This window comes from Brachyhypopomus gauderio, chromosome 20, assembly GCF_052324685.1.
Source record: "Brachyhypopomus gauderio isolate BG-103 chromosome 20, BGAUD_0.2, whole genome shotgun sequence".
In the NCBI taxonomy this organism is placed as follows: Eukaryota; Metazoa; Chordata; class Actinopteri; order Gymnotiformes; family Hypopomidae; genus Brachyhypopomus; species Brachyhypopomus gauderio.
In genome coordinates, this window is record NC_135230.1 from 5,975,675 (window position 1) to 5,985,915 (window position 10,241).

Genomic DNA, 10,241 nt, shown 5'->3' on the forward strand with positions numbered 1-10,241 from the left:
CCAAATGTCCATGTTAATATTGGGCTCTTGCACACAGTCATACAGTAAGAACACGTGCATATTTAGGTGTACACATACACACATACACTACAGCTACTTAGACCCGCAGCACATGATTCAAAAGCTTGCATGACTCACCCCCAAAATTAAATAGTGTCCACTGTTTCATTTGACAAATCCTATTTTAGTTTTCATTTGCCGTTGTATAGCCCAGTAGGCATGTGTGAGCAATTAAAAAAGATTTGGGGTGAGAGTTTTAATGTATACATACACACACATACACACACACACACACACACACACACACACACACACACACACACACACACACACACACACACACAAAGCAGAATGTTTTAGCTCAGTGGGCTCAGAAATCCAGTTTACCAAGAGGAATAATATCCAATACATCATATTTCTATACTTACAGTTTTCTTACATTGCTATTACATACCTATTACTTGTCTTGACCATGCATAGAGATATAGTAATGGAAAAGCTTGTTTTAAAATTCTGTTTATTAACATTTATGAAAAATTATTTTATTCACCTTTTCATTAGAGGCAGAGTAATTGAGAGAGAATGGAACATTATCAAGTTTTAATACAACTCAGTTAAAATTCCTTTGTTTTCATTGTAATTTTACATATACACAAGTGTATAAAGAAATAAAGTTGGTGTGACGGGGCTTTTATTGTGTCTAGCGAGTCGTGATCATTTCCCGTTTCTTCCCTTTGTCACTTTCTCTCTTTTCCGATATCTTCAGCTTTTTGATGGCTGAAATCGAACTGGGGAAAAAAAAAGAAAGTCTCACAGTAAGTTAACCATCACGATTAACCTCCACCAGACAGTGAGTGAGTGCGGGTGAGAGTGAGAGGCGGAGAGCGTGGGTCCGTCAATACTGTTTACCCCTGATGGGAGTTTAGCTGCACCCCACAGTGTCAGCGGAGGGGACGAATGAGTGATCGGCGCCGAGCGGGTGGCGTATCGACGCACTCGGGGGAGCACCGTCTTCACTTCCTCACACTTCACTCGCGGAGACACAGCAAGCAGTAGAATTGGAAGACAAAAACACTGGCGGGGGGGGGGGGGGGGGGGGGGGGTTAAGACGACATAATATCTGCCCAGAAATGTGAAATCAGACCTGTAACAAAACAAGAAACTACTGTACCACTGTGGTTACTGCTGTGGATGCTTTTGTAAAAAAGACCCATCCCCACCCCCCTCTGATTTTAAATGACCATTAGTCAAACACCATTAAAGGATATACTCCTGCCCTTCATATTTAGAAGTGACAAAGACCACCGTGTGTATTCTAACTCTCCAGTTGTTTCTAACTACATCTGATAAAGTGCATTTTATGGTAATATATGTAAATCATGCAGATTTAAATTCAATATGCCACAGAAAAGGAAAGATCCTTCCTCTGTTTGCCACCTCACACAATAGAGCATTTACATAAATATGGCCTAAATTTGCTGTATGCTGTTCTTATGTACGAGGACTAGATGGTAGTGGGAAAGATTTTCATCAGAAGGGATTTGATAGGTTTGTTTGATTCTTTTGTAATATTTTAAAATGAAAGATTATTTCCAAAAACAGATAGTGCTACACTTACATTTGGGAAACTCCTTTGACATAATCAGATGGTGCCTTCTGAGTGTTCTTAGTGAATTTTAGAACATTTATAACACGTCACAAAACACATCTATTTTACATATAATTTATATCTTCCAGTGAAACAACTGGCTGGTGAAAATGGTAATAAAACATGGCATCATATTTGCTAAATGCTGTAAATGCTTAGAAAAGTATTGGTATTGCAGTATTGGTATTGCAGTATTGGTATTGCCGTATTGGTATTGCAGTATTGGTGTTGCAGTATTGGTATTGCCGTATTGGTATTGCAGTATTGGTGTTGCAGTATTGGTATTGCAGTATTGGTGTTGCAGTATTGGTGTTGCAGTATTGGTACTGCAGTATTGGTGTTGCAGTATTGGTGTTGCAGTATTGGTATTGCCGTATTGGTACTGCAGTATTGGTATTGCAGTATTGGTATTGCAGTATTGGTGTTGCAGTATTGGTGTTGCAGTATTGGTGTTGCAGTATTGGTATTGCCGTATTGGTACTGCAGTATTGGTATTGCCGTATTGGTATTGCAGTATTGGTATTGCAGTATTGGTATTGCAGTATTGGTATTGCGGTAGTGGTATTGCAGTATTGGTATTGCCGTATTGGTATTGCAGTATTGGTATTTCCGTATTGGTTTGCTTACAGCTGGGAAGCAAAACCCAGCGCACTGTTGTCTCTTGCTTTTAAGTCTTTACATGGAGCATCTACCACCTGACAGATTTAGTATCAACACACCTGGTTCTAATATGTGGATGTTGTTAAAGAGCGTGATTAATTGGCTGTAGCGTGTGACATTAGTGCTGGAAGGAGACCCGGTAGGGAGGAGGATGTATAGGAATCGACTGCGTGCACTCAGGTAATTGTTTTAAAATAAATCTGTTGTCAGTGCTGTTTAATGTTCATACAAAGTAACAATAAAGTGCCTTTGTTTAAATATAATTTTGCATACTTGTTTGCATCACTAACAATGACAATGTCAATAGAAACAGAAATTTATTTTCTGTGTGAATCACTGCCGTAGCCCTGGTTAAATGGGTCTATTACTACACATTACAAAACAAAAACAAATCACGACCAAGGTCAAAGTGTACAGTGATGTGTCTGAGCGTTTTAAAGACACGTACTATGCTGCATTAACACATGATGGCAATTTATGCATTCCTGTGTAGGGATGTGTTCATGATACCTGAACGTGCCAGAACGTTTTTACAAGCCGCATCTTGTTCTTGTCTGCTCATCACTGACTTTGGAAATGACAGGAACCATGGGTGGGCAATCAAAACATTTTAATAGTCTTGTCAGTCAGTTGAGTGAGAGTGGTTACTATCTTCAGGGTATGCCACATGCTTAAGATAACGATAAACCAATTACGTTACTATGGCCTCATTCGCTTCAGTTTGCTTAAGATAACTTATTCAAGGAATAACGTTCTGGCCATGTAATTATTTAGCCATAATATAGCATTTAACTATAATGACCATGGATGATTGATTCTCACATTTTTTGCAGAATTGTAATTATAAACAGGATAAGATGTGAAATATCTTGTGCCAACCTGTTATAGTTTCACACAGGGACCAGCCTATTCACTTTATACTACAAACCACAACCTTGAGAGCCCTTCACAGGAGTAATGAGGAAGACGTTCGCGATTCACTAAGTTAAGCACACAACACCTCCAGGATTCTTAACAGCCAGGTGTGGTGTCCCAAACTCACCTTGCTCTAAGCTCACTTTCAAACCAAACACATACAAAACCTTTTTAGACATAAACCCGCACTGGTGTAAAAAGGCAGGGCGCAGTCCCACAGGCACAGATAATGCATACTCCGTGCCACCAGTTCCATATGGGCTGTACGCACTATATCAGGAAGAAACACTCAACATGGCAGCCAGGGAGATATTCTCCCTATATTTACCCACTGCACTGCCCCCATACAGCCAATCACTCCCCAGCTCGGAGAATCCATATTGGCCTCCCTAGTGACTAGAGCTGTAGCAAGCTCCACTAGCACTGCTAATGTGTTCTCAGTGCTTCCTGTTCTATACGGATATTGGATGCTACACCAACAAGCATTCACAAACACCACAGAACCGCTCTCCCCGGTGACTAGGATTGAGCTGGCTGGCATCGTCAGCCCATGCTCAGTGCTCAGACATGACAATGACATGGCAAAGTGCTCACCTGCCCAGTCCTCCGTGTACCTGAGACGCTGAGCCATTCCACCGTTAACACGCATGTCCCCAACTAGCTCTCCTCATCCACAGGAACCCACTAGCCCTGTTAGCTACCTCAGATAATTCCTTCACATCTCCCCTTAGCTTACAGCTTCTAAAACCAGAATCCACAAGCGAGGATGTGGCAGACTTAGCTACAAATCCCCTAGCGTCTATTTCCACAGGCCTTATATAAGCCTGCAACACGTTTTCTTAACCACCAAGTCGGTGCATTTCAGCTTCTTTCCTTCAAATGTTTCATCTGCTTCATTTAAAAAATGGAATTAACTCTAAAAAATTAAGTATCCGCTTACTTTCAGAGTGCAACACCATTTCCAGCGTCAGCGTTCATACGATGCCCATTTCCAATCTCACAATTCAACCCATCCACTGATATTTATAGTCTAGTCTGCATTCAGTCCGCAATTCATGGACTATTTGCATGATTATCATCTCTGCAACAAACTAACCTTACACACTGATAAAGTGTGTGTCAATGTCCCGACTTGCACATGATTTAGGGTCTTCACCTGACCGCTGTCCAAGGTACTGCAGAGTTGGAAGGTCACCCTAAGCGGCTCCAAGCAACGACTGACCTTGACTCACACCCATTGTTCGCAGCACGCTTGTCCCTGTTTCCCCAGTGCACCTACTGCTGCCGTACCACGCTTCCTCTTCCTGTTCACAAACAAAACCCACTCGCTTTATCTCGGACGATGTGATGTTATTAAGCCCTTTTCATAAATCTCCTTGGCCAGGGCCTGCCCCTTCACACCTGCCCCGAGACATCTCTATGCTCCAAGGTGCTCTCGCCTAACCGTCCTGCCACCTTCTTCCTGCTTTTATGACAGGTGCTTTTATCACCATCCATAGCCATAAACACTAACAACAGCATCTCATGACTTAGCACTAAATGTGTCTGGCAGTAGCTTCAACTTCCGCGCCACGCTACACCATGCTAGTCACTTCCTTATTATTCATAATCGTCTACAGCGTCAACACTTTGGTGATTGCAACCTAATAAAACCACAACAGCCATCTAATTCCAGGCGAGCGAGCGAAATTTGAAGGACCACTTTCAATTTACCTGGTAAGAATGGCTTCTCAATAATATTCTGATAGCATTTCTGTCTCCATTCCCACAGTGTGGTCTTTAGCATTTAATGCTGCACTACAGCATCTACCTAAACTCTTTACTAGTGTCTGCAGTACAGAAGGTTTCTTTTTATCCCTCCATCAAAACATTTTCATGCACCGTTTTTCCTCCTAGACTTGAAGACTTTCTTCTCTTTAACCTTCTTACACAGCACCGTAGTTGTCAACGTTGTCATGTCAACCATCTATGCCCTGATTGGAGGGAGTTGGGTAATATCCTACAGCCCACTTAGAGGCCTACATTATTACCCCCGTAGCCATTGTACATACTAACATGTTAAGAAATATGTGCATTAACACAATTCACCAGTAGCTAAATGCTCCAATAACTCTAGGCTTCTGCTTGACCAGAATTGTCCGATTGCGTGACTGACAGCTTCTCCATGACAATGTACATCACCTGGCATGAGTGGCAGAGGTGAGTGACACAGCAGGCAGAATCAGTGTGGTTTACAGCTGAGACTTCAGACTCCGATAATAGAACATTATTAAAACTTGGAGTTGACAAAAAAAATGTTTATCCAAAATGCTAGCTGGTTTAGCTAAGGTTAACTCAATTATGAAGACGCTGAAGTAAATGCAGGAAAGTGATAATTTTATGTGTCATATGGTACAGCACCTTGTGTCCTTGAGCCTTGGGTTAATTTACCCACTCGTTTTTAAACTGTTATCTTCTAAAAATATTGTTAGTGGAGGTACAACTTCCATCAGTGGACCTGGCGGAGCCTGGAAATATGTGAACAGTCTGAACACGCCGGGTAAACGTTTTGATATGCGATTGAGACTGAATAAAACTCTTAGAATCTCTCAGCATAAAAGGCAAACATCACTCTTAGTCGGCCATTTCCTAGTGAATTGCCAACAAAAGCTAAAGCTTTAATAATCAGAATGAGTGGACGGGGATTTTAGGGCTGCAGATACACTTAAACTGCTGAAAACCCACAACGTCATGCTGCATTCGGTCCTTCTGCAAACGCATGTATGTCACCCACTGGTGGACTGTGTGCTGACAGCTACTTCATCTTTATTCTTACTAGAATAACTACACTGAAAATGCCCCTCTAAGTCTTTCTCTACAACTTTTTACCTCCCAGATTTCTCCCAGATACACAAATAGATGCTTGATGAAGATTGCAGACAAGCTACAGATGATTGTAGAGAACCTAAGATGACGGCTGTAGAAACATCAGACAGGTCATGTCAAAATAGATATGAATGTGTAACGTCCTGATTAGCACCACGGCAGACAGCGCTCGTTCAGATTATAGGAACAAAACAAACATTAGGAGATGTTAGAAATCACAGCAGCGTTTCAGTGGTTCATCTTACCAAAGAAGAGCAGTCGTGGACTTTTTAATAGAATCAAACCATAAATGTTTGGTGTGAAATGCTTTGGGTCGATGTGAAGTGCTCTTCCCTTTGTCTTTGCTTGTATTGCTCTTTTTATGGCTAAGCCCTCTGGAGCAATTTTCCAGAAATCCTTAATGAAAATGCCCGGAAGTGACAGATGCAAGAAGAAATGCCAGCGAGAAGAAAGGAAAAGAAAAGGAAGTTCAAATAAGACTTCAAACTGGAGCCCATCTTTGTCAGGGTGGCGTCAGAGAGAGAAACTAAAGCAAGGCCCAGATCACCTTCATTTTTTATCATAGCTATGAGAACTATTATATCATAGCTTTCATAGCTATCATGGCTATCAAAGTGTTAACTTTAAAGAAACAGTTAAAGAAGAAACAGTTTAACACATGTTCAGAATCCATGAAGTGTAACGCCACTGGCGTCATGGGGCGATTAGAGGGCGGGGACACATGCTGAGAAGAGTAAGATTTACTACGGGCAAATCCAAAAGAGTCATAACATGGTGCACGGCCATATCATTACAGCCAGACATAGAAACATCACCAACACGCAGAGTATTAGCAGACATGCTAAAACTAAGAAGAAACCGAATAACTTTACCATCAACAAAGACACACAGACACACCAGCAAAGCATAAGCCCAACACAGAATTTAAATATACACAAAATCAAGGGGACCAAACCAGAGACACATGAAATCAATACAAGGGGTGGGGTTGCAAAATGCCAGGTGGGGAAAATCACATGCAACATGACAACTTGACAGACAGATATAGAGGGGGGGGGGGGGGCAGATACAGACGTGACACGAAGCTATAAAGCAGACATAAGTATTCACCTGAAATGATACTTCATGTACACGAGGCTGCTGTTTGTCTTGTTGTTTAATGGAAGTCAGTCTTTCTCAACACAGTCCTTCAGGTCTATGAGAAAGTTTTATCAAGCTACCAGTACATCAGTACCAGGTAGTGAAGGTTCCACATAGTCAGAAGAGTTGATGGTTGGAATAAACCAAACTGTGACCCTAAGGATGGGGAGAAACATTGAACTACACACCACAGACTCTTGATTGCAGATTACTTGACTATAGACTTGGGTGTTTTTTATAGGTCATTAGTCTATGTGAGGTCACTAGCTTTACCCTCCCACCAACCATATTCAAGCAGCACAAATACCTCCAATCAGATCTGTACTCATGGAAGGATGAGTTCCATTAACGTCTGTGTGAGAGGTGTGCACTACCACTGTCCCGTGTTTATGGAAATGTCTACAGGCATTATCACTGTAACGGCAGTATTAGAATTACTATTCTCTTTTTAGTCATTACAATGTCAGCTTGGCATATACAACCTTAGGGCTAACAATGCAGGTGGCCAAAGCTTATTTACTGTGGTACACACACACACACACACACACACACACACACACACACACACACACACACACACACACACACACACACACATGTTTATTTGCTGTTATCTTTTAACACTCCAGTTGAGTTTAGTCCCCGAAGCCTTACAGGTTTCTTGTGCTGTTCTCTCCAGCAGCTCCAGGTGCTAAATGGGAGCAGACGCACCTACCAGAGACTGTGAATGGGTTGAGTGAGTGTTTAACACTAAACAAAACAGAGAGAGAGAGGGAGAGGGAGAGAGAGAGAGGGAGAGGGAGAGAGAGAGAGGGAGAGAGGGAGGGAGACCAACAGAGAGAGAGAGAGAGCACAGAGACAGAGAGAGAGAGGGAGAGGGAGAAAGAGAAAGAGAGAGAGATGTAGACCAACAGAGAGAAAGAGAGAGAGAGAGAGAGAGAGAGAGAGAGAGTGAGGGAGGTAGACCAACAGAGAGAGAGAGAGAGAGAGGGAGAGAGCACAGAGACAGAGAAAGAGGGAAAGAGACACAGAGACAAATGTACTGTGTAGAGGAAGAATATATACACACACAGAGAGAGAGAGAGAGAGAGAGAGAGAGAGAGAGAGAGAGAGAGAGGTGGTGGGTGTGGGGTAGAAGATTTCCTTTACCTTACTAAAATAATTTCTCATGACTGTGTATCTTTGCCCATAGACCCGTTGCAGATGCAAATACACAGACTATTGTGAGGGTGAGAGCCAGTAATCCAGCATTTGCATTAACATTTATTTCACCGTTCATTCTTACCTGTGAAAATCAATGCAATCTCCTATCGGACGCACACTCAAAAATCAACAAAATAATTGAAATATTTTCAGCCTGATTAAACATCATGCCCTAAACTGAACTGGTTGCTATGGCTATGCTCCTCAGTTGCTAGGGGGAATAAATCACGGCATATTATTTGATTTCTGTAACAGATATGAGGCCTGATTCAGCTGATTACACATGTCACATCTACATGACCTGTGCATTAGCAGGAGTGTAAACGCAACGAACAATATGCATCCTCTAAAAGTGTTATAAAAGGCATAAATGAGATATTAATAGATATAAATATTGCATTTATCATGATAAATTAATATTTATATTCATTTTATACATCATTATTTACTTATTGACAAATGTACTATAATTTAATGTGGATAACCATTTGAAAAATGTGACCAAGTTATTGGGGGACAGATTGTGTCACGTATGACCGTGTCCCCCTCCGTTAGCTGTCACTCCGAACCCCTCGTGTCTGTGTTCCGTACCTGTTTACCCCGCCCGCTCGTTTGTCTCTGTGATTACCTCGTTTGTTCCCACGCCCCTTGTTATTACCGTCACCTGCCCCTTGTTTAATGTCTGTGTATATAAGCCCCTGAGTCTCCCTTGTCCTTCGTCCGGTATTTTGAATTGATTTGTGATCGTGTCTGTCCCATTGCTGTTCTCTGTACCTGACCGTTTTCGTGTTTCTCCTGTTTCCCGTGCTCCCTGTCTTGTAATGCCTGTCTTTGCGTGTTTCACGGACTGCCCTCCTGCTATCGACCCTGCCTGGCTTTCAGACGATGATTACGGTACTCCCCTGAATAAATCTCGCTCTTCTCAGCACTTGTGTCCGTCCTCTCACTCCGTGGCGCGAGCCACGTTACAGATTGGTTGGAGAAATGGCTCTGTGAATAGTTGTTATTAACCAGCAAAAAGAAGTAAGAATACTATCTAGAAAGTCACGAGTTGACACAAAGATTTGATCAAGAAAATAAATGTAATGAAAGGTTTCCACTGCATGTAGCAAGGAAACAAAAACATCAAAATCCAACATCAGGGCCAGAGTCTTTGTCACAGTTCTTTATTCAACACCGAACATTTCTCTATGCTTCATGCCCAACGTGCTCAAACTACCTTGTGAACAATGTCAGCTTGGCATCAGCTCTTCGTCCCTTTCTGACTGTCCTATTGGAATTGGCTCTCTGACCACAACAGTTACGACATCTTTCACCACGTGTTACCGCCTCAGGTTGCATAAAGAGTGAGTCTCAGTGAAATCACTTTAATTTAAATTACACCTGGGGACACAGCCATATTTCCACAGTTGGGAAGATTCTCTTATTCAAGGTGAATTAGTCCGTATGAATATGTATACGCTTGCTCTGGGATTTGAACCTGTGACCTCAGGGTTGCTGGTAGCTTGCACCACTAGCTGAGCAACAAGAGCGCTGGTGTGGATAAGTTTTACATGGACCAGAGCACCAGTCGGAGCTACAAAAACTCACAAAGGCCAAAGTTAATGAAAAATGCTATTTATTTATATGTCATAACCGACGCCCCCCTTCCTTCCGCCCCACCCCCACCACCCTCCCCCAACTTTCCATCAATATATCGCACTGACATTTCCCCACATTCCCAGAGTGCCCTGCTGCCGTGCCATTTTAATACCACTCGCCTTTACCCGGTCTTCCCCGGCAGTATGAAAAACCCGACACGTACGAGAGC